The sequence below is a fragment of the Pinus tabuliformis genome, chromosome Q, assembly GCF_031772625.1.
Source record: "Pinus tabuliformis cultivar Carrire ecotype Pingquan chromosome Q, CPIR1, whole genome shotgun sequence".
NCBI lineage: Eukaryota > Viridiplantae > Streptophyta > Pinopsida > Pinales > Pinaceae > Pinus > Pinus tabuliformis.
This window is the reverse complement of record NC_142296.1, coordinates 700,209,956-700,236,386: the sequence shown is the minus strand read 5'-3', so window position 1 is coordinate 700,236,386 and position 26,431 is coordinate 700,209,956. Positions and strand designations below refer to the sequence as shown.

The 26,431-nt window shown below is 35.3% G+C and overlaps 1 pseudogene; it reads left to right on the top strand.

Moving 5' to 3' along the window:
- Nucleotides 1–225: 225 nt before the first annotated feature.
- LOC149221470 (alpha carbonic anhydrase 7-like) overlaps nt 226–26,431 on the top strand; it is a 47,466-nt pseudogene continuing 21,260 nt past the window's right edge.

Genomic DNA, 26,431 nt, shown 5'->3' with positions numbered 1-26,431 from the left:
CAACCGAGTCACAGATGAAAGTTGTAGGAAATTCTATAATTTTTTCCACTAAATCCCATTCCACACCCTACCAAATGAAGAAATAAATAGGGGGCGAGGCAATTGAGAAAGCCATCCCGGTACTAGGTAGGCCTCACTGTCTGAGTTTATATTACTTCATTTTGTATATCTCATCTCTTCCCCCAGACCTACTATTATCCCACTCCTTTCTTTCGTTTCCCAACTATGGTGCGAAATGTAATATAAGTATTCATTGCATTTGCCTTGATCTTCTTCATCGCCGGGGTTCGAATTCAGTAAGTTGGTAATTCATCTAGTGCCCTTTATAACTATGTTTTTTAAAATCTTCATATTGAAATTTGCAGAGATTAATCTGAAACTTCATTTTGTTTATGTGAACGAACAGAGGACGAGAAGGAGTTCAAGTACAAAGAGGGTCCCAAGGGGCCTGAGAATTGGTGGAAGCTCAAGAAATGGTGGGCCTGCGGGAACGAGATGCAGTAGTCTTCCATCGATATGGTGAAGAGCAACGCCATACTATCTCTAGATAAGGGCACACTCGACACAATCTATTACCGTGAAAATGCAATCCTTGTCAACAGGGGTCACGACATCATGGTGAGTAATGCAACCTTCTTTTAAAGCTTCTGCAGAAAGGTTTCAGGTTCGATTCCCTATTACTCCTATGGCTGCGTTGCATCAGGTGAACTGGGGTGAAGGCGTTGGCAGTCTTGAGATAGAAGGGAAAATATTCACACTGTATCAATGCCATTGGCATCACCCGGCCGAGCACACCATAAATCGAGAGCAGTAAAATCTCAAAACCCACTTTTCCGTTTTTGCTACACTAAATTATAGTGTGCTATTTTGCATTGAAATTACAGGCATCCATTAGAAATCCAGCTAGTCCACCAAGCGGAGGACAACGAAATTACCATGATTGGAATCATTTACAACGATGGCCCGTCTGACCCTTTCCTGGCAGAAATATATTTGTGAAATCTCATTTCACACACTCTCTTTATATATATAATTATGAAGCGATTATATTCTATTGACTATGTTGGAGTATAACGAACAGTTAATGGATGCAATCCATGCCATTGCGCATATTGAACCGCCAATGGAACCCCTGGGCCCTGTGAATCCGAATGACATAAAGGTCGATAACAGTAAATATTACAGGTACATGGGATCTCTCACCACCCCTGCTTGCACACAGGGAGTCATTTGGACCACGATTGACGAGGTATTTCTATGATCGCCCTTCTCATTATCGCCAAAACACAAATGTGCGTCCATGGCTATCGACCCTGTCACCTGAGATTTTTTGACTAATCGATGTTAAATTTGTAATTTTACAGCGCGCGGTGGTTTTTGGAAAACCGCCCAGTCTCCCCGCACCGCCATTCTCCAAACACTGTACGAACAGGAGGGGCTCCGAACACAGTCACTTGCCGCCACGCGTCCCCTGTACGAACGCCCCAAAACCACTTTCCCCGGACGGTAAAAGTCGTTTGGTTTACCGGAGGAGGGTGTGCGAACCACGTTGGATCGGCTCAGCGATTTGATCGCGTGATCTCCGCCGTTGACTTCCAGAATGTGCTGTCCACCCACGTCACATCAAATTTTTTCATTTTCTTGTTGACCGCCGTAGGTGAAAACTTATGATTTTAATGTGTTTGTCGTAGTTTTTGGTGAGGCTTTTAATATGTTATGGGCATACGTCCAATGCCTTTAATATTGTTGTGGGCATGTATTTAAAATAGTTATGGGCATACGTTTTTTTATATTTTTTTTATATAACACGTTGTCATATGTTGAATATAGTCTACGTGCTGTAGTAGTGGAGTTTAGTTTTTTTTGGTGAGTGGAGAGGCTACGCACGAGTGTGTGCATTTTCTTTTGGAGGCACAGCAGTGCTGTAATGTTTATCTGCAAATGAAAAACATAGGAATGTTTTGAAAAACTGTTTATGTAATATCCACAGCAGTGGAAAATCTGTGAGAGTAGCAGAGTTTTTTTTGTGATTCCCTCTTTGCACAGAGGAAGAAATATGTAACAGAATGTTTGTTTTAATTAATAGAAATGCTTTGTGACTGTGTAATGCTGTGTTCTGAGTGAGTTTTTTTTTTTAAGAGGTTGTCTGCAAAAGATCCTGGACAGAGTAAACAGAGCATTGTCTCTGTGGTGAATTTTTATTTGCTGGTTTTGGTATTTCTCCATTCAAAAATACCCAACAGTGGTATCGGAGCAAGGCTTAGGCTCTTTGTAGGAGACAAAGAAGCTGAAGGGAGAAGGTTGTTGCTGCAGCAAAACTTCTCAGGCAGACAGAAGACTCAGACAGCGAAGGATTCAGGTATTCCCCAAAAGCATTTCTCTTGTTATTGCTGAAGACAGTCAGTTTTTAAAAAAATCACAGTCAAGGATTTAAAACCATAGTTCAAGATGCAAGGAATGGCAAGCACAAGCATGGGTATGTTCAACACCCAGCTCCCACACTTTAATGGGAAGAACTATGACTACTGGTCTATAACCATGAGAGCTTTGTTCATCGCTCAAGATATATGGGAACTAGTAGAATATGGGTTTGAGGAACCAGCAGATGAAACTGAGTTCAATGCATTAACTCAGGGAGAGAAGGATCAGCTGAAGCTCAATAGGAAGAAGGATGCAAAGGCCATTGTCTTGTTGTATCAAGCAGTGGACCAGAGTATATTCCCAAGGATAGCAGCAGCTACAACATCACATGAAGCATGGCAAACTCTCAAGACAGCCTATCAAGGCATGGAGAGAGTGAAGACAGCAAAATTGCAAATGCTGAGAAAGGATTTTGAAAACTTGAACATGAAGGAGTCAGACAACATTGACTCATTCTTCACTCATGTGATTGGTGTAATCACACAAATGAGAACTCATGGAGAAACAATTGAAGATAGAAGAATAGTGGAGAAAATATTGAGGGTCTTACCCTCAAGGTTCGATGCCATAGTCACCACCATTGAAGAGACAAAGGATCTCTCAAAATATTCAGTTGATGAGCTACATGCATCACTGATAACTCATGAGCAGAGGTTGAGTAGGAATGAAAACTCATCCCTTGAGCAAGCCTTCAAGACCCAGATGTCCTTTGGAAGAGGAAGAGGTCAAGGAAGAGGAAACCGAAGAGGAAGAGGCAGAAGTCAGAACAGAGGTGGAAGGAACAGCCCATCAAATGCACAAGGAAGAGGCAGCAATCCAAATCAGAACCAAGGTCAAGGCAGCAGCCAACAAAGAGATCAGTATCATGCTCAAGGACAAAGGTATGATAAATCTAATGTTCAATACTATTATTGCAAAAAGTATGGACATTATGCTAGTGATTGTAGAAAGAAACAGCATGATATGAACAGCAGACAAAATGCAAATGTTACAAGAGAAAACAGCAGTCAAGAAAATGTCCTGTTAGCTTGTAACATGGCTGAAACACATAGTGAGGACATATGGTTTTTAGACTCAGGTTGCAGCAACCATATGACAGGGAATGTAGCCCTCTTTTCAGCCTTAAATCAGAATTTGAAATCAGAGGTCACACTAGGAACTGATTGTAAAGTGTCTGTTATGGGAAAAGGGGAGGTAAAAATATTTACAAAACAAGGAGAAAGGAAAACCATAGCAGATGTATACTATGTCCCCGGAATGAGATGTAACCTATTGAGTGTTGGACAGCTTATCCAAAAGGGCTACAATGTTTACTTTGTAAATGATGTGTGCACCATCATGGACATACCACCCAGCAAAAGATGCATTGCTGAAGTGAAGATGACAAGGAACAGGATGTTCCCTCTCCGGATCCGGGCAGACATGAAAAACAAAAGGGAAATGGCAGCAGTCACCCAAGAGGCCTTCCAAAGCGTGCCAAAGGATGAGAACTGGTTATGGCACTTGAGATTCGGGCATCTAAATTTTGGAGGTCTAAACTTATTGAGCAGAAAAGGAATGGTAAGAGGATTACCATTAATAGAGAAACCGGACAGCCTATGTGAAGGCTGCATTTTGGGAAAACAACACAGAGAAAGTTTTCCATCAGGGAAAAGTATAAGGGCAAAGGCACCCTTAGAGATTATCCACCCAGATTTGTGTGGACCAATGCAAGCTCCATCATTAGCTGGCAGCCTATATTTCTTGACATTCATTGATGATTTTACAAGAAAGACTTGGATATATTTCCTCAAGAACAAAAGTGAAGTCTTTGAGAAATTCCAAAACTTCAAAGCACTTGTGGAGAACCAAAGCGGGCTGCACATAAAAGTATTGAGAACTGATAGAGGAGGTGAGTACATCTCAAATGAATTCCTAAAGTTTTGTAGAGAAAATGGAATACATAAACAGTTCACAACTCGGTACACCCCACAACAAAATGGAGTTGCTGAAAGGAAGAACAGAACCATCATGGAGATGGCAAGGAGCATGTTGAAGGCAAAGCATTTGCCAAATGAGTATTGGGCTGAAGCTGTACATTGTGCAGTTTATATTTTGAACAGGTGTCCTACAAAGGCAGTCATGAACAAAGTGCCAGAAGAGGCATGGAGTGGGAGAAAGCAAGTAGTCACCCACATGAGAGTTTTTGGGTGTGTGGCCTATGCACACATTCCAGATAAACTAAGGAGGAAGTTGGACAGCAAAGGGGAGAAATGCATCTTCATTGGATACAGTGATGAATCCAAAGCCTACAGGCTGTACATTCCATCTACCAAGAAGTTCTTTGTAAGCAGGGATGTTCAATTCATTGAAGAGGAAGCTTGGGATGGAAGCATAGAGAAAAAAGTGAACATTAAAAGCTGTTTGCCTCATGATGAAGATGAAGAAGAGGTGGCTGAAATGAATCCCCAAACAGCAGCACCAACACAAGGACAGCAAGGGACACCATTGAGGATCAATGAGAGTGCTTCTCCAAGCACACCACAAGGAGGAAATTCAAGTGCATCTTCAAGCACTTGCACACCAAGTGAAAGAGGTAAAAAGTTTAGAAATCTAAGTGACATTTATGATGAAGGAATGAATTCCTTATTTGCCTTGTATTGTCATGTTGATGATCCTATTCATTTTGAAGAAGCTATTAAAGATAGGAAATGGATAGAAGCTATGGATGAAGAGATGAATGCCATAGAGAGAAACAAAACATGGGATTTGGTTGAGCTACCGAAAGGCAAAGAAGTCATTGGTGTGAAATGGGTCTACAAGACCAAGAGCAATGCTGAAGGCAAGATTGAAAGGCATAAAGCAAGGTTGGTTGTCAAAGGCTACAAGCAGCAGTATGGGAGAGATTATGTGGAGACTTTCGCCCCGGTTGCAAGAATGGAAACCGTGAGAGCAGTGCTGTCCATAGCAGCTCAAAACAAATGGAAAGTCTACCAAATGGATGTGAAATCAGCATTCCTAAATGGAGTGTTAATGGAAGAGGTCTATGTGGAACAGCCTCTCGGATATGAGAAGAAAGGAGAAGAGCACAAAGTGTGCAAATTGAAGAAAGCTCTTTATGGGCTGAAGCAAGCGCCAAGAGCATGGTACAGCAGGATAGATTCATATCTATTGGAGAATGAATTTGACAAATGTGAAGGAGAACCCACAGTCTACATCAAGGAAAATGATGGTAAAATTTTAATTGTTGTCTTGTATGTAGATGATGTTATTTTCACTGGAAATGATATTTATCTTATTGAGAATTTTAAATCAGTCATGAAGAATGAATTTGAAATGACTGACTTGGGTTTCTTGAGATACTTCTTAGGCATAGAAGTAGATCAAAATGAAAAAGGAATTTTTATATCTCAAGCAAGATATGTAAATCAAGTTTTGGGCAGATTTAAGATGCAAGAATGCAAGGCAGCCATCACTCCCACAGTGATGGGATTAAAACTCAGCAGAGAGGACAGCAGCAAGGATTTTGATCCTAGCCTGTACAAAAGCATTGTGGGCAGCCTTATGTATTTAACAGCAACTAGGCCTGATATTATGTATGCTGTTAGTTTGATTTCCAGGTTCATGGAGAGGCCAAAGGAGGCACATTGGCAGGCAGCAAAGAGAATTTTGAGGTATGTCCACTAAAATGTTTGGAATTTTATATCATGCCTCAGAACATTCAGATTTGATTGGGTACACAGATAGCGATTGGGCTGGAAGTGTAGATGATCGGAAAAACACTTCCGGTTATGTTTTCAATATGGGTTCAGGAGCCATTTCATGGGCTTCTAAGAAGCAGTCCATTGTAGCATTGTCTACAGCAGAGGCTGAATATGTGGCAGCGACAGCAACAGCTTGTCAGGCAGTTTGGATGAGAAGGATGTTGAGAAGCTTAGGCCAAGAGCAGGCAAAAGCAACAGTGGTCTTTTGTGACAATAGCTCAGCTATTGCCTTGTCAAAGAATTCAGTGTTTCATAAGAGAACGAAACACATCGACACAAGGTTTCACTACATCAGAGAGCTAGTGAACAATGGAGAAATTGTCCTAGAACATTGCAGGACCCAAGAACAGGTTGCGGACATCTTGACAAAGCCACTGGTTCAGAAGAGTTTCGAATTTTTGAGAAAGTGTTTGGGAATGACTGAACGCGCGGCTGTTAAAATTAAAGGGGAGTGTTAAATTTGTAATTTTACAGCGCGCGGTGGTTTTTGGAAAACCGCCCGGTCTCCCCGCACCGCCATTCTCCAAACACTGTACGAACAGGAGGGGCTCCGAACACAGTCACTTGCCGCCACGCGTCCCCTGTACGAATGCCCCAAAACCACTTTCCCCGGACGGTAAAAGTCGTTTGGTTTGCCGGAGGAGGGTGTGCGAACCACGTTGGATCGGCTCAGCGATTTGATCGCGTGATCTCCGCCGTTGACTTCCAGAATGTGCTGTCCGCCCACGTCACATCAAATTTTTTCATTTTCTTGTTGACCGCCGTAGGTGAAAACTTATGATTTTAATGTGTTTGTCGTAGTTTTTGGTGAGGCTTTTAATATGTTATGGGCATACGTCCAATGCCTTTAATATTGTTGTGGGCATGTATTTAAAATAGTTATGGGCATACGTTTTTTTATATTTTTTTATATAACACGTTGTCATATGTTGAATATAGTCTACGTGCTGTAGTAGTGGAGTTTAGTTTTTTTTGGTGAGTGGAGAGGCTACGCACGAGTGTGTGCATTTTCTTTTGGAGGCACAACAGTGCTGTAATGTTTATCTGCAAATGAAAAACATAGGAATGTTTTGAAAAACTGTTTATGTAATATCCACAGCAGTGGAAAATCTGTGAGAGTAGCAGAGTTTTTTTTGTGATTCCCTCTTTGCACAGAGGAAGAAATATGTAACAGAATGTTTGTTTTAATTAATAGAAATGCTTTGTGACTGTGTAATGCTGTGTTCTGAGTGAGTTTTTTTTTTAAGAGGTTGTCTGCAAAAGATCCTGGACAGAGTAAACAGAGCATTGTCTCTGTGGTGAATTTTTATTTGCTGGTTTTGGTATTTCTCCATTCAAAAATACCCAACAATCGATGTGCAGATAAAGACAGTGTCGGAAGACCAAGTGAAGGCCCTGCAAGCAGCTGTCCATGGTGTAAGTACTCGGTACTGGCTTCTTTTTAATTTATGGCCAAATACAATTAACTGTATAATATTATTGTTTGTGTTATCACTGCCGCTCAGATTTATTAATGTTTACACAGATTTAATATTTGACATATTTATTGTTTAAAAATAGTAAGTTTAAAATCATGCATTTATGAGATAAATATATTAGCATGTGTACTAAGACGCCCATGCGGACTATGAATTCATCACTGTTTTGATATCAGTGGTTTTAACCCGACATGCGTCCAATATGCGTCACAAATATGTGATATTAGGTAAAGTTAAATTGTTGGGAATGGCCCGCTAGTGTTAATGTGTTGGGATGGGCGATAACAAATTAACAAAAGATTTGTGTGTAAACCGAAAGAAGATAGGGTATTTTCTTTCTCCTCCCAAAGAGAGGCGAGGTAGTAAAACATTGTATCCAATAAGAGACACTGCCAATGGCATGTCAACAAGGTTGATATATGGAAGATGGATTCGGTAGTTTCAAACTTCACAATAAGCCAAAAACCGGTAACACATGGCATTACTCAGAAGGTGACAGGTGGCAGATACTTGGAAACAATGGCTTCATGTATGGGATATCAGAGATCAGAGGTTGAGGCATATTGTGCATCGAAGTGAAACCTCCGATTGATAACCTCCAATTGAAGGGTTCCGATATGGGAGCTAGACTGTAGTCACGTGAAGATCTATAAGACCAAGGGCCAAATGCAGAAGGTGATCGGCAATCAACATATTGACATGTTGTCCACGAAGGTTACACCTCCGAATGGAAATGCGAGATGGAGAGGGGTCCAATTTGGGGGCTAGCACAATGATCACAAAGAGTTTAAAGGATGCAAGGGCTATTGGCATATCACAATCTGAGATCGGTAAATGAAGCGAAGGATTCATTCCAAAAGTTGCGATGAACGACGGATGCGATATTATATTAAAGATGATTTGATAATATAAATCGGTTCTAGAGATAGACGAGATCGCAAGTTTTTCTAAGACAACCATCTTATGTTTCCAATAAAAATATTTAGTAAAGTTGACGCGTACAGTTAGACATATCACAATAGGAGGTCGGCGGTTCTAAGCAAATGTTTGATTCGATAAGTTGTGATGAAGGGCGAATGCGATTTTATATTAAAGATGTTCTCATAAAAGTAATCATCCCTAGAGACAGAGGAAATTGTAAGTTTTGCTAGGACAACAATGTGATTTCTCTGATAAAAGTGTTCGTTAAAGTTGACGTGTGTCGAAGGCCACGTGGATTCATGATAAACAGAATTCGCGAGAAATGTCTCGACTGGATAAACTCAGAAGGAAAATTCTCGTTCAACAATAGCCAATTGGTCCTCCTCCTAAGGTCATAGAAATCCCTGGGCTATTTTTCAACATGACATGCATGACATGCACCCCTGATGCAGGGGTCTGTCTTTGGGAGGCCATGTATAAGCTTTTTGAAGATGAAGGGCCAAAAGTCAAGTTGTTGAACTCACCTCTTCTGGTGTTTTGACCGTGCTTGCAATTAAAGTGACTCACATAGTCGAATTTAATGGAAGAACTATTGGGACTATCTCGACCATCAGCTTTGTGCTAGTTCCCGCCATTTTAGACACTGGAACAATTCCAATAATGGTTTCATCAAAAAGACCGCTTGGTTGCAAAGTGTTCCAAATCCTTGAAGAGTAAAATTCTTCCGAGATCTGAACCCTAAATATTTTGATGTATAAAAATTCATTTTCAACACACTTGTTAATTAAATTGTCTCAAAAGAAAATAATAATGTTAATATTATTATTTTTTTAGTAAAAATATTAATTATGCATTTAATTTGATACAGAGATTATTGAATTTCATTTTGATTAAAAAAATTTAAATCATTTTAATTTTAATTTTTTTTATTAAATTTTTTATAAATATAATAAAGTCAAAAATTAAAAATAAAATTATGTAATATAATTTTAATTATATTTATTAAAAATAAAATTGCTCCGCAAAATTATACATACAAATCAGAGAGAAATCAAAATTTTCGTAAAGTATATATCCAACAATTTTTCATAAGACATATATATGATGGTCGAATATGTATCATTGCATACTGGACGGAATTTCATTCATATATATATATATTTCAATGTAATTCAAATTTATTTTAAATTTTTTTAAAATTAAAACATTTTAAATGCTAGACATCCTTATTTTTTTAAATGTACACATCTTTATTAGTTTTTAATTTTTCTCTTTATTAATTATTGATTGCTTATTTATTTTCTATTTCCCCTATTAGTTCTTAATCTTTCTCTTTATTAGTTATTGATTGTTTTTTTATTTTTTATTTTTTATTTTTTATTTCAATAAAATTTACATCAATGGGGTAAAGTTACCCATTTTTTATCCATTTTACACTATTTTGTAGTAGATGTTTGACCAATTTTACTATGTCCTTTTATTCATTGATTATCTTTAAAATGGATCTTTCTTGTTACAAATTTATAAGTTTATTTATTTCCAGCGTATACGGACATGAGTAGGTAATTTTGGAAAAACATTTTTATATCCATGAGGAGAGGGATAAAGGTATGTAATGATAGTGTTAGGAAATTGGGCAAAATAATATTTCTCTTCTGCTCTGTAATGGAAGACTTTAAAAGTTTTGTTTTAGTTTTTTTTTTCGCTTGATATAATATGTATTTTTTTCCTTTTTACTAGAATGGGCCAATATAATATTTGGTTAAGATTAAATTTTAGTTCAATTTGATTGTTTCCACTGGATTGTTTATTTTTGAAACACAAATCCTTACTTTTTGGAAAAGGTTTTCGTTCACTAAATATTATAGTGCATTTCAACACCATTTCAGTGACTATTTTGTTTTTGTACTATCCAAAACTTATGAGGTTGGTCAACTCTCATCCAAAAGCCACGTGTCATTTCATATCAACTATCAGAATTTTTAAATATATTGTCATGCCAAAATCCCGATAACCCGATATCATCCAACCCGATATATCATACAATCCAATTAATACTAATATTAGATCCATTCAACTATCGGGATTTTTGTAACAAATACAATTCCGATAAGGTCCACACCCGATTTGTTTCAAAAGTCTTATACACACAAATCACAATGTAATGATATTTCTCTTAATTATTTATTTCTTCTTGTTATCCCTATAATGCCAAACCTCACATTATAAATACAAGTAATTTCATTATATTTTGTTTTTCCTAAAACATTGTATCATTTGATATTAATAAATATAATTTAATCGGTATCCAACAAATTTTCATAAAATATATATCTATTTTTTTTTATAAAGTATATATATGATGGTTGAATATATCTATGCATATGTAGCGCCCCAAAAATAGCATTTAAAATTACTCAGAATTATTAAGTAAATCTTTACTAGATGTGTAAATGAAGTGTTAATTCATTTTGATATTTAACATTAAATGATTGAGGTTGAAAGATCAGGAAACATCTATTATGGTTATTTGGTGATTACTTAAATTATTGGTAACATTATTTTAACATAATAAAATTGTTTTGATTTAGTTAAAAGAAATGGTTACCAAGAAACAATTAACCCTCTACTTAAAAAAAAGGGAAATATAGAGGGAAAAAAAGGGAAAATCTCTCTTAGAGTTGGATGAAATAAACCAGTAGCAAGATTACCTAAGACAGTGAACACAGAGTACTGAGATGGACGCTGACCAGTAATCCCGAGGCCCTTAGTAATGACTGTAACTGAATATAATCTAGCCTGAAAAAGAGAAAGTGCTCAGGGGAAGTATTGCCAGATTCGTGGATGGGAGGAGAGACTTTTTGAAAAGTATTATTTTTATCATTATTATTTGCAGGATAATAGGTAAGTAATATAAGGAACCTCTAAGATCTAGTGCTAGCATGTATATTTTATTTTAGACATGCAAGGTCATAAATGTGTAGTATGCAATTTTGTCAAGAATGTTAGATGGCAGACGGTATAATTAACTTATCGGTTAGATAAATTAATCAAACAATAAAATGTTATTAGAGATGATAGATCTCATATTTATAGCTAGCTTATAGGTTAGGCAATTAAATAAAAAACATAAGATTCACCTCTGTGTCAAAATCCTAAGTTATATGATGAACATAAGGGAAGTCATTACGAGCCTGAAAATAGGAGATGAGTTCTACGTAGCATTACTGAATATAGCCTAAAAGGTAAACAAGAGATATGCAAACATATTTCTTAACATATTCCGGAATAAGGATAGATGTTATCGAAACAGTGGTTTGAAAAACTGAATACATGTCAGGATTTTCCTTTACACTGAGTCAAATAAGAGCAAATCAATATATATATATATACCTTCACTGTAAAAACCCTCGAGATAAGATTTCCCGATAAAACTCTATTTAATGAATGAAATGCATGTTTACGCAGCAAACTTCCAAGAAACTTAGCTGGAACATTGCATCCTGATATGATGTATCTATTCACAATCAAATGAATATACTATATATTGTGCATATAGGAATAAGGTCGCAAGACCTCAAATTTGGTAATAATAAAACGAAATGCATGTATCCCAATAACCAGTGCGTAAATAACAATCCATATGAATTACCAATTTAGAGTAATTTTAACAAGTATCAAATGCTAACCATTGCATATAGCAGCTTTCCATAAAAATTATCAGTTCAGAATAACTTAGCAATGTATTAAAGGCTACCCAGAGGCACTGTTTAATCTTGTGCGCCATTAAGAAGAAAACCTCATAACCAATCATACCTTGATACATTTAAAATTGATAAACAAAATAAGAGTAGAGTATTCGACAGTCGAACTTGTGGAGGGATTAACTTAAAATCAACATCAGGCATGCATGACTTAACCTAAAAACCCTAAGGAGTAAAACCCTCCATGCAACTCTGTAAAGACAGGTCAAAACAGTCTATCAAGATCGTGGCACCAACCTGTGAAATGACCGAGAGATTGTAACCCCTTATGAACTCAAAGGCCGCAGACCCAAACTTTAGATTTCTCAAAAGATGGCTTACTTGTAAAAGAAGGCCATGACTTTAGTAATAGTCAGCTCAGGGGAAAACACTTCTGGCATAACAATAAATAATCAGTTAATGCATTAGAGTTTCTTACTTGGTATAGCAGCGTCCCCACGCTAAAGAGAAAACCTGGAAGAACGAAAATGGTTTATTGACAATCTGGAGGCGAGGTGATAAATCATAAACCAATAGAAAATCATAATAAACAGAGATTGTAACAGGTAATATGGCCGTGGCAAGCAATCTACCTTTTCTCAGTATGTCAAAGAGCTGGCTATCGTCTGCTATCTCTTCCTCCTCCAAGTTCATACCTGTGAAACAGTGTTAAACTTCAGAACAATTTTATAATTGAAAACTCTGCGGTAATGCTAAAACCCTAAGGGTCGAGCCATTAAACATTCAAAACTTAATATTTTTGTCATACCTGTGCTCGAAAGCGCCCCTTTCAGCCTCTTTCAAGCCAGGGCACACCTTGTGTCGGAATGAATACATAAAAGAACCTTAGCCACCATAGATTAGTGCAAAAGGTCCAAGCACCAGCGACAATGAGCCACCCGAGGTTTGAAGGCGCGAAATCGATTAGAGGATCAGACCCTAGAATTTTCTCCCCGTCAGATCGATGGCAGAAACAAGAATCATTGCAAAAGTCCCGAGGTCATGTGCGGACACGATGTCTTAATACAAGGCAGTTAAATTTATGCACACTAAGAACAAATAGTAAAATAGAGTAAATATAGTATATAGTAAAATAGAGTAAATATAGTATTTGCGTGATAAGGTAAGCAAACTAAATTTTCGTGTGAGCGCAGGAAAATATTTTGGATTATACTCCATACATTTACCAATCCTACTCAAATAAAATTGACAATCCTACTCAAATATTGTGTCCTCTCTGGAGTCCGAATACGTCGATGTACATTCTTGTTTCCATTCTTGGCATATTTGTGTGCCAACCATATTCGAGAAGATACTCTACCTGTGATATACAAATTTGGACTTATAAAACACAGATCGCGACAAATAATGAAATAAAATTCTAATTAGCAGATCTGGTATTTGTATTACTGCCTTACGTCTTGTGAAAGACCAGAGACGGGAATGTTTTGTAGGGTGGCCTTTAAATCCATTATAGAGAACATTTTAGTCCCCTCCATTCCATAACTTTTTTGTTGGGAAAGGTAATGGGACATGCCCCCTCCATTCCATCTGTTTGTTTGGATGGCAGAGCATCTAAACTTCCCCTTATCGTTTTTGAAGTTTTCCAAAACATCTCGTATCAATGTATCAAGTACTGCCAGCCAATGTATTATGGGATGTTTCCATTAAGTTTGTTGCTAAAGAGGTACAAAAGGGACACATTGGTTAACATACAAACTGAATGGTATGCTTCCTGCGAGCCTATTGTCGGACATATCCAACATTTACTAAAAAAACACAATTCTCCCAGAGACAGAGGAATGGCGCCACTGAGCAGGTTGCCATGGAGATCGAGAGTAGTGAGGTTGCAGAGACCAGTTATGGAGGTGGGAATCTGGCCCGTGAACTAGTTGGTGAAGTGATCCAATATTCGAAATTTTTGAGACCTCTAAAAATGTCGGGAATGCTTCCATTGAGCCCATTCTGCGACAGCTACAATTCTTCCAGATTGTGGAGGTTTCTGAGAGACCAAGGAATAGAACCATTGAGCTCTTTAGTGTCGATAATTGGCTTCTTCAACCGGTGGAGCTTCCCGAGTGACGAGGGAATGGAACCAGTGATTTCTTTCAAGTCCTCCAGGTTCAAAATTTCCGGAAACTGCAAATCTCCCAAGGACTCCGAGATTGTGCCCTTCATCTAGGTATCTGATATGAAATCATCACCAAATATGAGCCCCGACAACAGAAGCCCCACAACTTGTCCTGCTCCATGTCGAGTATGTTTTGAAAGAATGATCGAATATCACTCTGTCTCATCTAAGTAAAACACATAATGCATGAAATTTCTTACATAAACTACCCTTGTGTGCCAAATGAAGTGTTGTGCATGTTTCTACATGGTTGTGCAAAATTTTAGTTGCCTCTGAAAATCTTTGAAAGGTTCGTTTCATGTAATTTGAGTATATCCTCTCTCTAAAATATATTCCAAAGAGCGCCTCCAAAGTCAGAGCTTTCGTTTCCCATCTCCCCTGAAACCTGTGGTAGCCCATCTTTTCTTCTGTATTCTGGTTTCAATTTCTCCATTTGCTTTTGTTGGATTTCGGACAAGTTCCTAGAAGCGTTGGAAGGTGCAGAGGCAATACATATCATAGATTCCGAAATCGGCTTGGGGGGTCAGTGGGCATCGTTTCTTCAAGAAATCACTGTCATCTTACCAGAGACAATATATGTAATTTCGCGAAGCAACTCAATGCCCCAATGTATTATGGGATGTTTCCGCTAAGTTTGTTGCTAAAGAGCTATAAGAGGGACAGATTGTTTAACATACCAAAAGAATATAGTATGCTTCTCGTGAGCCTATTGTCAGACATATCCAACGTCTAAAGAAAACACAATTCTCCCAGAGACAGAGGAATGGAGCCACTGAGCAGGTTTCCCTGGAGATTGAGAGTAGTGAGGCTGCGGAAACCGGTTATAGAGGTGGGAATCTGACCTCTTAAATGGTTGTTGAAGAAATCCAAAATGCGAAGTTTCCTGAGACCTCTAAAAATGTCGGGAATGCTTCCGTTGAACCTGTTCTGCAATAGGTACAATTCTTCTAGATTGTGGAGGTTTTCGAGAGACTGAGGAATAGAACCATTGAGTCCATTAGTTTCGAGAATCAACTTCTTCAACTAGTGGAGCTTCCAGAGTGACGAGGGAATGGAACCAGTGATTTCTTTCAAGCCCTCCAGGTTCAAAATTTCCAGAAACTGTAAATCTCCCAAGGACTCCGAGATTGTGCCCTTCGTCTGGGTATCCGATATGAAATCATCACCGGATATGAGCCCGAGCAGTTGAAGTTCCACAACTCATCCTGCTCCATGTCGAGTATTTTTTGAAATAATGATCGAATATCACACTGTCTCATCTAAGTAAAATTCATAATGCATGAATTTTCTTACATAAACTACCCTTGTTAGCATTTACAGTCAAGAATGGATTTCTTCTTGAATTGGATAAATGTTGCATCTTTAGAGGAATATAGTATAAATATTTTCTTAAATTAGCAAAGCTTAAGAAAGTATAGTTAGTTATAGTAAATGTAATAGTAGTTATAGTAAATGTAATAGTTTTATTAAATAAGGTATATTAGGTATATGGGAGGTTGTTATGATTATCGTTTTCATATTACTTTGAAAGATGAAGTCTTTTTTATGACGTGCGGAAGAGTATTATATTTGAAACTTGGTTTATTGAGTGGGCACTCAATTTTAAGAGGCAAGTGAAGTGTATTTTTTATATGAAAATAACATTGTATGGTATGAGAGCTTTTTATTTTATTTTATTTTGGTGAGAGAATGTTTAATTTTTTTTTTTTTTTATTCTCTAAACTTTCAAAGGAAAAAAAAAAGGATGACAACACTCAAACTAGTATTTCAAGAGATCAATTGAAAATATGACTTTTTCTCAAAGAAAAGTATCCATATTGAAAAAAAAAATATTAAAATTCAAATTTAGAAAGTGAAGATATCGTTTATTTACAGTCATTGATTTGATGGTTTTCAATGAAAGTCATGTTGTGCATGTATCTTGTTGTAGAGTGCCAAGATTTATACCTAGTTTAGTGCCTATAGCTGCCATGGCCATGGAGTTTCATAATTGTAGTTATAATCAAAATTTCAATAGATATTGAAGGAATTTTTCTTATTTCAAATTTCTTGTCTCAAAACTCTATCTCTAATAATTAGAATTTCTTATATTTTCTTACATGGATATATTAGCCCTTATTAGTGAGGACTATATAGTGTTGTATGTATACTATGTGGAAGAAACAAATACTTTTTACACATTTTCTTGAGCTTCACATGATGAAATTAAGCATTTGGAGAACCATTCTTAGCTATATATTGAGATTAGGTATCTTCTATGGGGATTCAACATGAACACTTTGACATGGGACATAGGGTTATGCATAATCTCCTTAGATTACTCCAACATTGTAATTAGTACTTAAGTGTAGTAGTCAACACTTGTACATGGAATCTAGTTTATGATGGAGCTCCTTAGACCACTTCAACATGACAACTAACCACTGTACATGGGACACTAGTTCCTAGGATTGCTTCAACATTATGATCAACATGTATTCATTTGACTTTGATTTTTGGTGGTATTTCATAATGAACATTGAGGACAATTGAAGGTGTGATTTAGGGGTGTGATACGGCATTGCAGGGAATTTTTAGATTAATAATAGTGAATATCATTCAATGTAATATTAACTAAGTATAATTTTCTTATTAGTAAGAGATAAGGACCAACATGATAATTGATATTGAATAATGTAATAAGACCTTATTAAAAATATTCCATTAAGTAATTTTAAGGCTTTTGTGATTATGATATTCAAATCAATCCATGGACGACATGGTTTGGTAGTCCTCTATGAGACCTTTCCATCTCTATATCATACATGCTCAAACTCTTCTCGAATAAGAATTTATGATTTTTTAAAGTTCATGGTGGGCAAAAAGGCCTAATCAGGAGGTCAAGACCCTCAAACCCCAAATTAGTTGAACCTCGTGCAATTTTCTGACTAGATCAAGGTTCTTTGGTAGATAAAAAAAGTAATGCTCCAACATGCACAATGTTTCTTTTGTTGAATGTCATGAATATTTGTGTAGATCTAATGTATCGCATGGCCATATGAAGGAATGGGTGGAAAATAGTGTTTCAACATGCATGATTGTTAATTAAGGGAGTGCCCTACCACACAGGCATACTCTAGCCAATCAGAATTCAACACATCAATAGAGTGACATGGTAGTGTCACAAGGAGCACATGTGGCAATATAAAATTGGTTGTCGATGATACATTGAAATGAGACTTTTGGGATAATGTGGCAGATGCCATGTGGCATGTTTACTGTGAAGTTTGGTTCGCAAATTGGATAGATTCTAAGGGACATGTGGCCCACTTAGGGCACACTATGTGTCAAGGATGACATCAAAATTATTTTTTCAATGTACCCTAGGATCGGGTCACATGGAGAGGGTACATGAGATTCTTTAATTCGTGTCGACCACCAAATTTCAAAGTTAGGGAAACCCTAATCAATTTCATGCCCACTCACATTTATGTATACGTATGTGGCTAGTTTGTTTAGAGAGTGTGTTCATTCATCAAAACATCTGCCTGGTTCATAGACATCAAAGGGTGGATCATTTTCTTGAAGGAATTAGGTTTGTTGTTTTAGAATGCTAAATCATTCATAGTGTTGGAATGCAGATGCAAGAGCTTTGTGTGTATTGGCCCACGTCATGAGCTTTGTTGTGTTTTGTTGCATTGAACCAAAGACGAGGGTTATGAGATTTGGTATTTTATGTTGGCCCGAAAGCACAGGTCATGAGATTTGGTGTGTTATGTTGGATCGAAGGAACATGTCATGAACTATGTTGTGTTGGCCCAAAGGTGCAGGTCATGAACTCTGTGTGTTGTATTGATCTGAGGGGATTCAACAAGTCCTAAAAATCAAAGTTCTCAAACTTTTATGGAAATAGTGCCATGTAGAAGAGGTTGATGAGATGATTACAACACAACTTGAATCACGTCGACTAGATTTTATATGCAAAAGTTATGGCAGTTTGAAGTTCGTGTTAAAAAAAATAGCTTGCAAGTTTGCCATGTGGTAGCACTAGGAGGTGACATGTTGCTGTATAGACAAGGTGACGTGGCATTCATGCAAATGACATGGAAAATGTGGACATGGACATGTGACACTTATATGGCATGTGATAAGTATTGATGCTGTGAATAGGTGGTTGTTGAGTGGTCACAACCTGGACCAATGGTAGCATGCCACATGGCACCTTGAAATGCCAAAATTTGGGTTGGTTCAATAAACTGACACTAGCAGGGTTCAAACATGTGACCTAGAGGTTGCAAGGTGGGTACCCAACCAATGGGCTACATGAGGCAGTTATTATTTCAATGGTAGGGACATATATCATTTTGGTTTGTTATATGGTTAGAACAAGCCAATGCTAACTAAATCACAATGCATCAATCAAATGTGCACGTGGTTCGTTATGGTCACACCATGTCATGTGGACCAAGTATGTTGATTGGATCACTTGTATATGTTTTTGGGGATAGTTCATATCAATTTAATTATTAATAATTACTGCCACAACCATATCATTTAAATTACTAGTAAATACTGATAGACATCATTTCATAATAAGCATCAAAACACTTACTTCATCATACATCTCAAGTTGCTAAAATTAAACTAATTAAATTAAAAACTTATTTAATAGAAGCATGGAGCTTCGACCCCACTTTATCATACAGATTCTTAATTTGTAGATATGCTTTGTTACAATACCATAGCTTATCAATACTACATGCCCAAAAACCAATAACTCATTTCATATGGCACATATTTATATGATATTTTTTTAAGTAATGAATTTAATTAAAAAGACAAAAAGACATAAGTACTTTGGGAATAAATCTCAATCGAGTTGATTTCTGGATAATACTAAAAATATTATAAAATAATTTATGGTGCTTAAATCCCTACCATCCACCTAATAATTACAAATAAAGTTTTGTAAAAAAATTAATACATTAAAATTAGTTTTCTAAAAATTAAAATTAAAATTGTTTTTAATTTTTTAGAAATTCCAAAAAAGCTCTATTTTTTGATTAGTTGAAACCATTAAACTATTTTTATGGACGTAGTCTTTAACGCGACTTTTTGAAAGCCTTTCCGGCGATTTTTTCCGGTGAAAATCCGGCAGTGATTTATTGGAATCCAAGTTTGATAGCTAATTTTTGCACAATGAAACCGTCCCAGGGGTTTTTCAGGGTGCTGAATCCGAATATGCAGTTAAAAAACTATTTTAACTGCAACAAATCATGATTCCATCTCAATTTCTTCCGCCGGATTCCGTCACCGGAATCTCAAAAAGTCGCATTATAGACAACTCCATTTTTATGTGATTTAATTTTGAATAATAAATTATAAGGTATAAAAATCATATAAAAAATATATATTTTAAAAAAATATCGAATTGAAACTTGTACCAACCCTCTTCATGCAATGTACCATCAAAACTTTACGTAATGCTCAATGTACCTCGACATTAACTTCATTAATTCAATAATGAAATAAAGCAATTAATTTCTGATTAAAATCTTTTATTGGCTTGACGAATAGTTGTTTCAAAGGATGTTAAATTTAGAGGGTTATGATCTCCTTAAATTTGTCATTTTCCACCCATGCAATTGGACATAAGTTAAGTCTTTTCATATGCATGGAAACACTTACACTCTAATATATTTAGAAAATATGTTATACCTTATATCTAATATAAAGCAGATTTAATATATAAAAGCAATTAAATATATATAAAAAAATATCATAATTTTCATCTAATACGTTTTAATTATACTTTTAATGGTGTTAATAATTGAACATTCCAATTATTCTTTTCATCTATTTTAATAGTTGTTTGAATTCATCTTTAATGGTAGTTTTGATTTTTAATAACCTTTAGTTGAGGCTTTGGGAATATGAGCTTCTACACTAAAATTAATATATATAAACATCTTATTACATTAAAAAAAATTATAAAACATTTTAATATATATATCTATATATATATATATATATAATTTGTTATAAAATTAAAAGAAGTAGATTTAATAGTTAGTATTTTTAATTAACAATGTTTTCTTTCACAAGTTGTATTATGAGTAATTTATGTTTGACAAAAAATAACACAGAGAAATAAATTTATATATAGTTAAAATTTTTAAAAAAATTGAAGGAAAAGATATAATAGTTAGTATTTTTAATTACCAATATTTTTTTCTTCACATATTACAAGTACTTTATGATGGATAAAAAAAACACCAGGAGAAATAACTTCATTGTCTATTAACACATTTGCAATAGATCTTCAAAGAAATATATAAAGTATAAAATCTTAAACAATGCTAAATGCTAACAAGAAGCCCCTAATCATTAATCTAGAATCATCTAATAACACTATCATACTCATTCACAATATTTTTGTGCATAGAATTGATATAAAATTTTATTTCTTCTCATTCCATTTAAGGTAGCATGCATTGAAGTAAGTTTGTTACTCAACATAGTAATCTACCTAGAAAAACATGTTAAAAAGTCACTCTAAATATAGAAAAATTTTAAGTCGATAGGCATACCTATTTAAACCTATGGATGTGGCCTTGGGGATACCTATTTATTTAAGTCATCTATGCTGGATATTCTTCATCTTATAAGTGGTTCGATAGTTGTGATTTAGCACTTTCATTTCCTCTTTTATGTTACAAACTAATACATATTTTAATAATAAATTTGGCAATGTGTGTTAGGTGGTAGGCGAGTTAGTTGTGTTCACCATCATCTGTATGCTTGAATTCTAAAATGATTCAATATTACAACACTAGAATTCTATCGACTGGTTTGTTGGAACGCTAGAATGTCATGTTAATGAGTTCCTACAGAGGAAACCATCATCCATATTCATTCTCATGCTTGATTCATTCACCCAAATTACGCAACTCATATCTTGAGTGTTGATTATGAGATCTGGATCCCTTCCTAGACACACTAGTTTGGAAATACGTGAGATTATTTTGTGATTACTCTTATGTTTTGATTTTTCCTAGTGGAATTGGAAATCGAAGCAATAAGCTCCTCTTCGGTGGAAAAAAAAAAACTTATGTATCCCTATAGGTGCTTCAATCTAGAAACACCCCATATGTGTTAGAGACAATGTAGTTGCTGGATCTATTGGCACATATAACCATAGGAACTAGAGGAATGAAACATACATGGATTTCGATTTCTTTAATGCAACATAAAAGAAGAAAGATATAATAACCACATCCATGTTGCCTGAGTAGAGAATCCAACCATTGAAAATCCATAACTCCAACGGTAAGAAAACAAATTATATTTTATTGGTTTGTATAATCAGCTATGTTGCAGGTTACAAAGCCCTAATTGTTGTCCAAGGAGAAATTGTTCTGCTTTGAGCTGTGATTCTCCTTGAGATCTTCATAAGTTTATTTTTTTCTTGAGTTCTTCGATGAATAAGTGTTTTTCAATATGTGGATGATCTCACCCTTAGAATGGCCATGGAGAAAGAATGCTTCCAGGTGGTTGTTGACGAAAGTTAAGTTTGTGATGGTGTCAATGTGAAGTTCTCTTGATCGCCCTGTGCCGAACGAGTACCAGAAATGTTCTCGTATGAGATGGCGTTGAGTCTGCTACCCATTTGTTCCATTCCTGCCACATCCACATTTTCATATAACTTATTTTGCATCAAAACTTCTAAATCAATTCTTGTGGTGAGATTTTGCTTGTATTTAGCTCAAAATGACTCAAATTTGGCTCTGAAACATTGAAATGTGCTTGGTTTGGGTGGTATTGTAACATCCCCCAAAGAATTACTCTTCATAAATACATTCAGATGCTAGAGGAAATGATTTTTTTTTTTCACAAGAGAAATTTCACAATACAAACTACTTCTGGTTGAGAAGACCAAAATTGTACCTGTCGTAATCATACAACTTTGCAGATTAAGGTAAAATAAACCACAAGTTTACCTTGATCTCATTAGATACTCACTGTTCATTTTTCACTAACTATAATTTAACCTGATTTTTATACTTATTTACATATATGTATAGGCATCTCTTTTCTTTCCCTTTCAATTATATTGTTCCATTACATAAGTATATGTTCATAGTCCTTCTTACGTACCTCCTTTGTATGGAAAATATTATAATCATGTAATGGATAAATTTTTATTTAAAATAAAGTGTTACCTTCCTAGAAACATATGATACGATCCTCAACCTTTATTCCACCCATTGATAACTTAGGCAATACCAATATAACGATGTTACAGATGGATTTTTAGCTTGTTTTTATATTTAGATTTGTCATTCGTAATATCGCTATGAATCCACAGCGGAGTTCATTTTCTTGTGACCTTTATCTTATGGCATAAACATTACCATTCATCTAGCATATGACAAGGTGGATGTGTGTGTTTACATTGATATTATCACCACGTTGGAAACTAGTAATTATTATGTTTTAATGCTAGAAGAGTCTAGACCTTCGCAAGATGTAAACCACACGTATTTCACATGGAAACCTATGAATACCATGACATAATTTATGGTACACACAACATATTCGAATATCAATGATACATGCACTCTAAGGTTTGAATTGATGAGTGGAAGGGATCAAGATCATTTTTGGTGTAACTACCCACACCCATTCTGCCATTTTGGTCTCATTTTCTCCTCCACTTTCTCAAGAGTGATATCTGCAACTACAAGACTTATTTTAACCCTTATTCTTCTTGTTTGACCTCTACAGGTTTGATTTTTCCTTTGCTCGGGCTTTCAGGCTTGTAGACTCTCGATGAAAGGTTATTGTTAGCAGTAAAGAGTCACAAATATTCTCCTAGTTAGGTTTTCATTTCTCCCCTTTTATAACCTTCGAGTCGTGGCTCTTTTTCCATTTAGTTTCATTTTCTTTTATGCTTATACTCTCATATATAATTTTGGTACTTACATATTTGGGCAATTACCTGTATTCGCAGTTGCAGTGCTTCGAAGTTTCGCACTAACCTGAGGTTTCATCCAGCTAGTTGTTCTTGATTCTAAGTGCAACATGGGCTCTTGTTATTCTTCCAAACCCCTTTCTAGGTAAACACTAATGTCAAAACCTAAAACAGTTTTAATTCCATTGTAAATACTTTAACCTTTTTTCTTATATTGATGTTCCTCTATTTCATTATTGTTACAAGATGACGAGTTCAAGATCCCTTCTAACTTAAGGTATGCTTAATACTTAGAATAAAATCAATCCAAAATTTCTTATGGGTGTTCTGTGTTTCTTATTTTTTTCAATGGCTTCATTTATCCGAGTATTCTCATTTAAAATTCCTCTTGTCCCTTATAGGTTCGTCCCTCTCCCTCGAAAATCAACTCTCTTTTTTCACCATATTAATAAATATTATTTCTTATCGAGCTATTCTTCAACTTACCACTCTTCATGTTCTTACAAAGTATTTATCTTTATCTAGGGTTCTTTGACCATGAGGCCAATACCCTTTCTTGGGTTTTCTTATAGTCATTATGGTTCGAATGACTGGAGTTCCTTTAACTTGTTATTTCGAGCCTCCCTCTCAGTAGGTTGTTTAACAAGTTTTTTGAATATTTTTTAAATATATTTATTTATACATTGTATTATTACGTGAGTATGGTTAGTTAAACAAATGAATTTTCTTTCCAAGAAACCCTGAAGCTTGTCTCGACTTTTGAATTGGAGTTTCTCTTACAGTCGGAACTCTTACACTTATTATAAACTGTCTCTTTAGACTTTGATTATGGTTCTATTTAAGGGCTATCAACACACAACCTTTCCTCTATGGTGTGAAGATGACATTATTGTTTATTCCCTTATGTTTATATAAATTATTACATAACCATTTCTTTCCTTAGAGGAATTTTCTTTCTACAATTAATATTTGATGTTGCATGTTGAGGTCAATGTATATGTTATGCAAATTAAAGAAAAACACTTTTGTATTTCTACTTATAGTTCTTCCAATTTATCCATAACAATATAATTATTTTTATTTCATTTTAAGCATATCAACCTACTTTTAAAGATTTCTTTCTAGTAAGAGAGATAGCTAATGTATATCCATTTATTTATTTTCAAAAGGATCTATACTCTTTCTTTCACTGTACTTTTGTGTAAACTAGTATCTATTCTTTCTATGTACATTGTAAAATTTAATTATCTAGAGAAATAGCTTATACATGTATAAGATATGTACATATTTATGGCTATAAGATATAGGCTAGGATATTTAGAAGGACCTATAAAGGGACCTGTGTTTTCCTCCTTTGAGCTATTTATTTAGAACCTAGGACTATTACCCAATTAAAAAAATGGGTGTTTAACGTATCCACCCACCTTTATGGTAACTACCCTATTTCATTTTCTAGTCTTTATAATATATATATATATATATATATATATATATATATATATATATATATATATATATATATATATATATATATATATATATATATATATATGTATATATATATATATATATGTATATATATGTATATATATATGTATATACATATATATGAAACCCTAATTGATATCTTAATTAAGAGAACTATTTTATTACCCTTCTTTAACCAGAACCTTTACCTATATAGACACACATTTCTAGAATTCTCTGTGGCTATTTACCTTTTTCATATTGTAGTATTCAAGCTCACTAATCTAGCCTCACCTATTACAAGTTAGAACTATATAATTCTATGGCTTATTAAAAGACCTTAATTTACCATAGTCACCCACATTTCTACTCATTAACTCTTCTACTCTTTTTGTCAAAATCATTCAATAATAAATAGAGTCTATAATATACTTATTTATTCTCCTCTTGGGAATGTATAAAGAGCTACCATGGTCCTCCCAACTATAAGCTATTTTTTCTCAACCAGCTACCCCCGAGCTCTACTCCTTTCTGTAAGAGAAAAAATATCGGGAATTCTTATTTTATTTTCAGAAAATTATTTATTCTAAACCCTTAAAGAAAGTCATCCTTCTTTCTTTCTTAGGTTTCAACTAATCTTTCTCGCCCACTAGTTACAATTAGGATTCACTATCTTTCTCTCCTACATAGTTCTTGAACATATCCAACTTCGTGGCATTTATCTCTAGTCATGACATTCTTTTCTCTCTCTCTCTAGTTTGTCTTGCTTATTCTTCTGAATAATTCCAAAATAGAGAAAATTTTCTTCTTTTGTTTCTATCCTCTTCTCGTAAAATAAATAATTCCAACTATTTCCCTAATAGTTAGTAGTTAAGTTCCATCTAGCGACCCTTAATACTTTCTCAAGTGTGTTAAAAATGCACATAACATTTTGTTTTCTCTACAACAAATGTGAATATTTATATCGAAAATATGAGTATTTACATCAATATACTTCCCTATACTTTTTTAAACTTTTCATTCATAATAAAAGAAATAAAGTTCTGAGTAATTAATGAGGGGTGTTACATCTCCCCTCCCCTAAAAGGGACACCATCCTTGGTGTTTTCATATTCCATTATTCCTTGGAATAACATAGCAAAACCTTCTCTCATGTATTTTTCCAATTCCAAAGTGGTCGCTTCAGGCCCAAAGTGATTTCATTACACTTGTACTTGAGAAATGGTTATGTTTAGGAGAGTGTTTTCCCTATGATCCAAAATTTGTATCGGTCCAACTTGGAAATCTCCTTCTGGTTCGACTTGTATAAGATTCCAATTAATTACATGATTATGATCAAATATATATTTATTCAATAAGGATATTTGAAATACACTGTGAGTCTTAATATGAGCTGGTTAAGCTAATTGATAAGCTACTAGCCCCACTCTAGCCAGTATTTTGAATGGACCACAATACCGAGGAGCCAATTTAGAACAACTCCCTAACTTTAGTGAACTTTTATTTAGTTGCATTTTAAAATAGACATGCTCCCCTGGTTGGAAATCTTTAGGTGTTGTTTTCATACCAACATA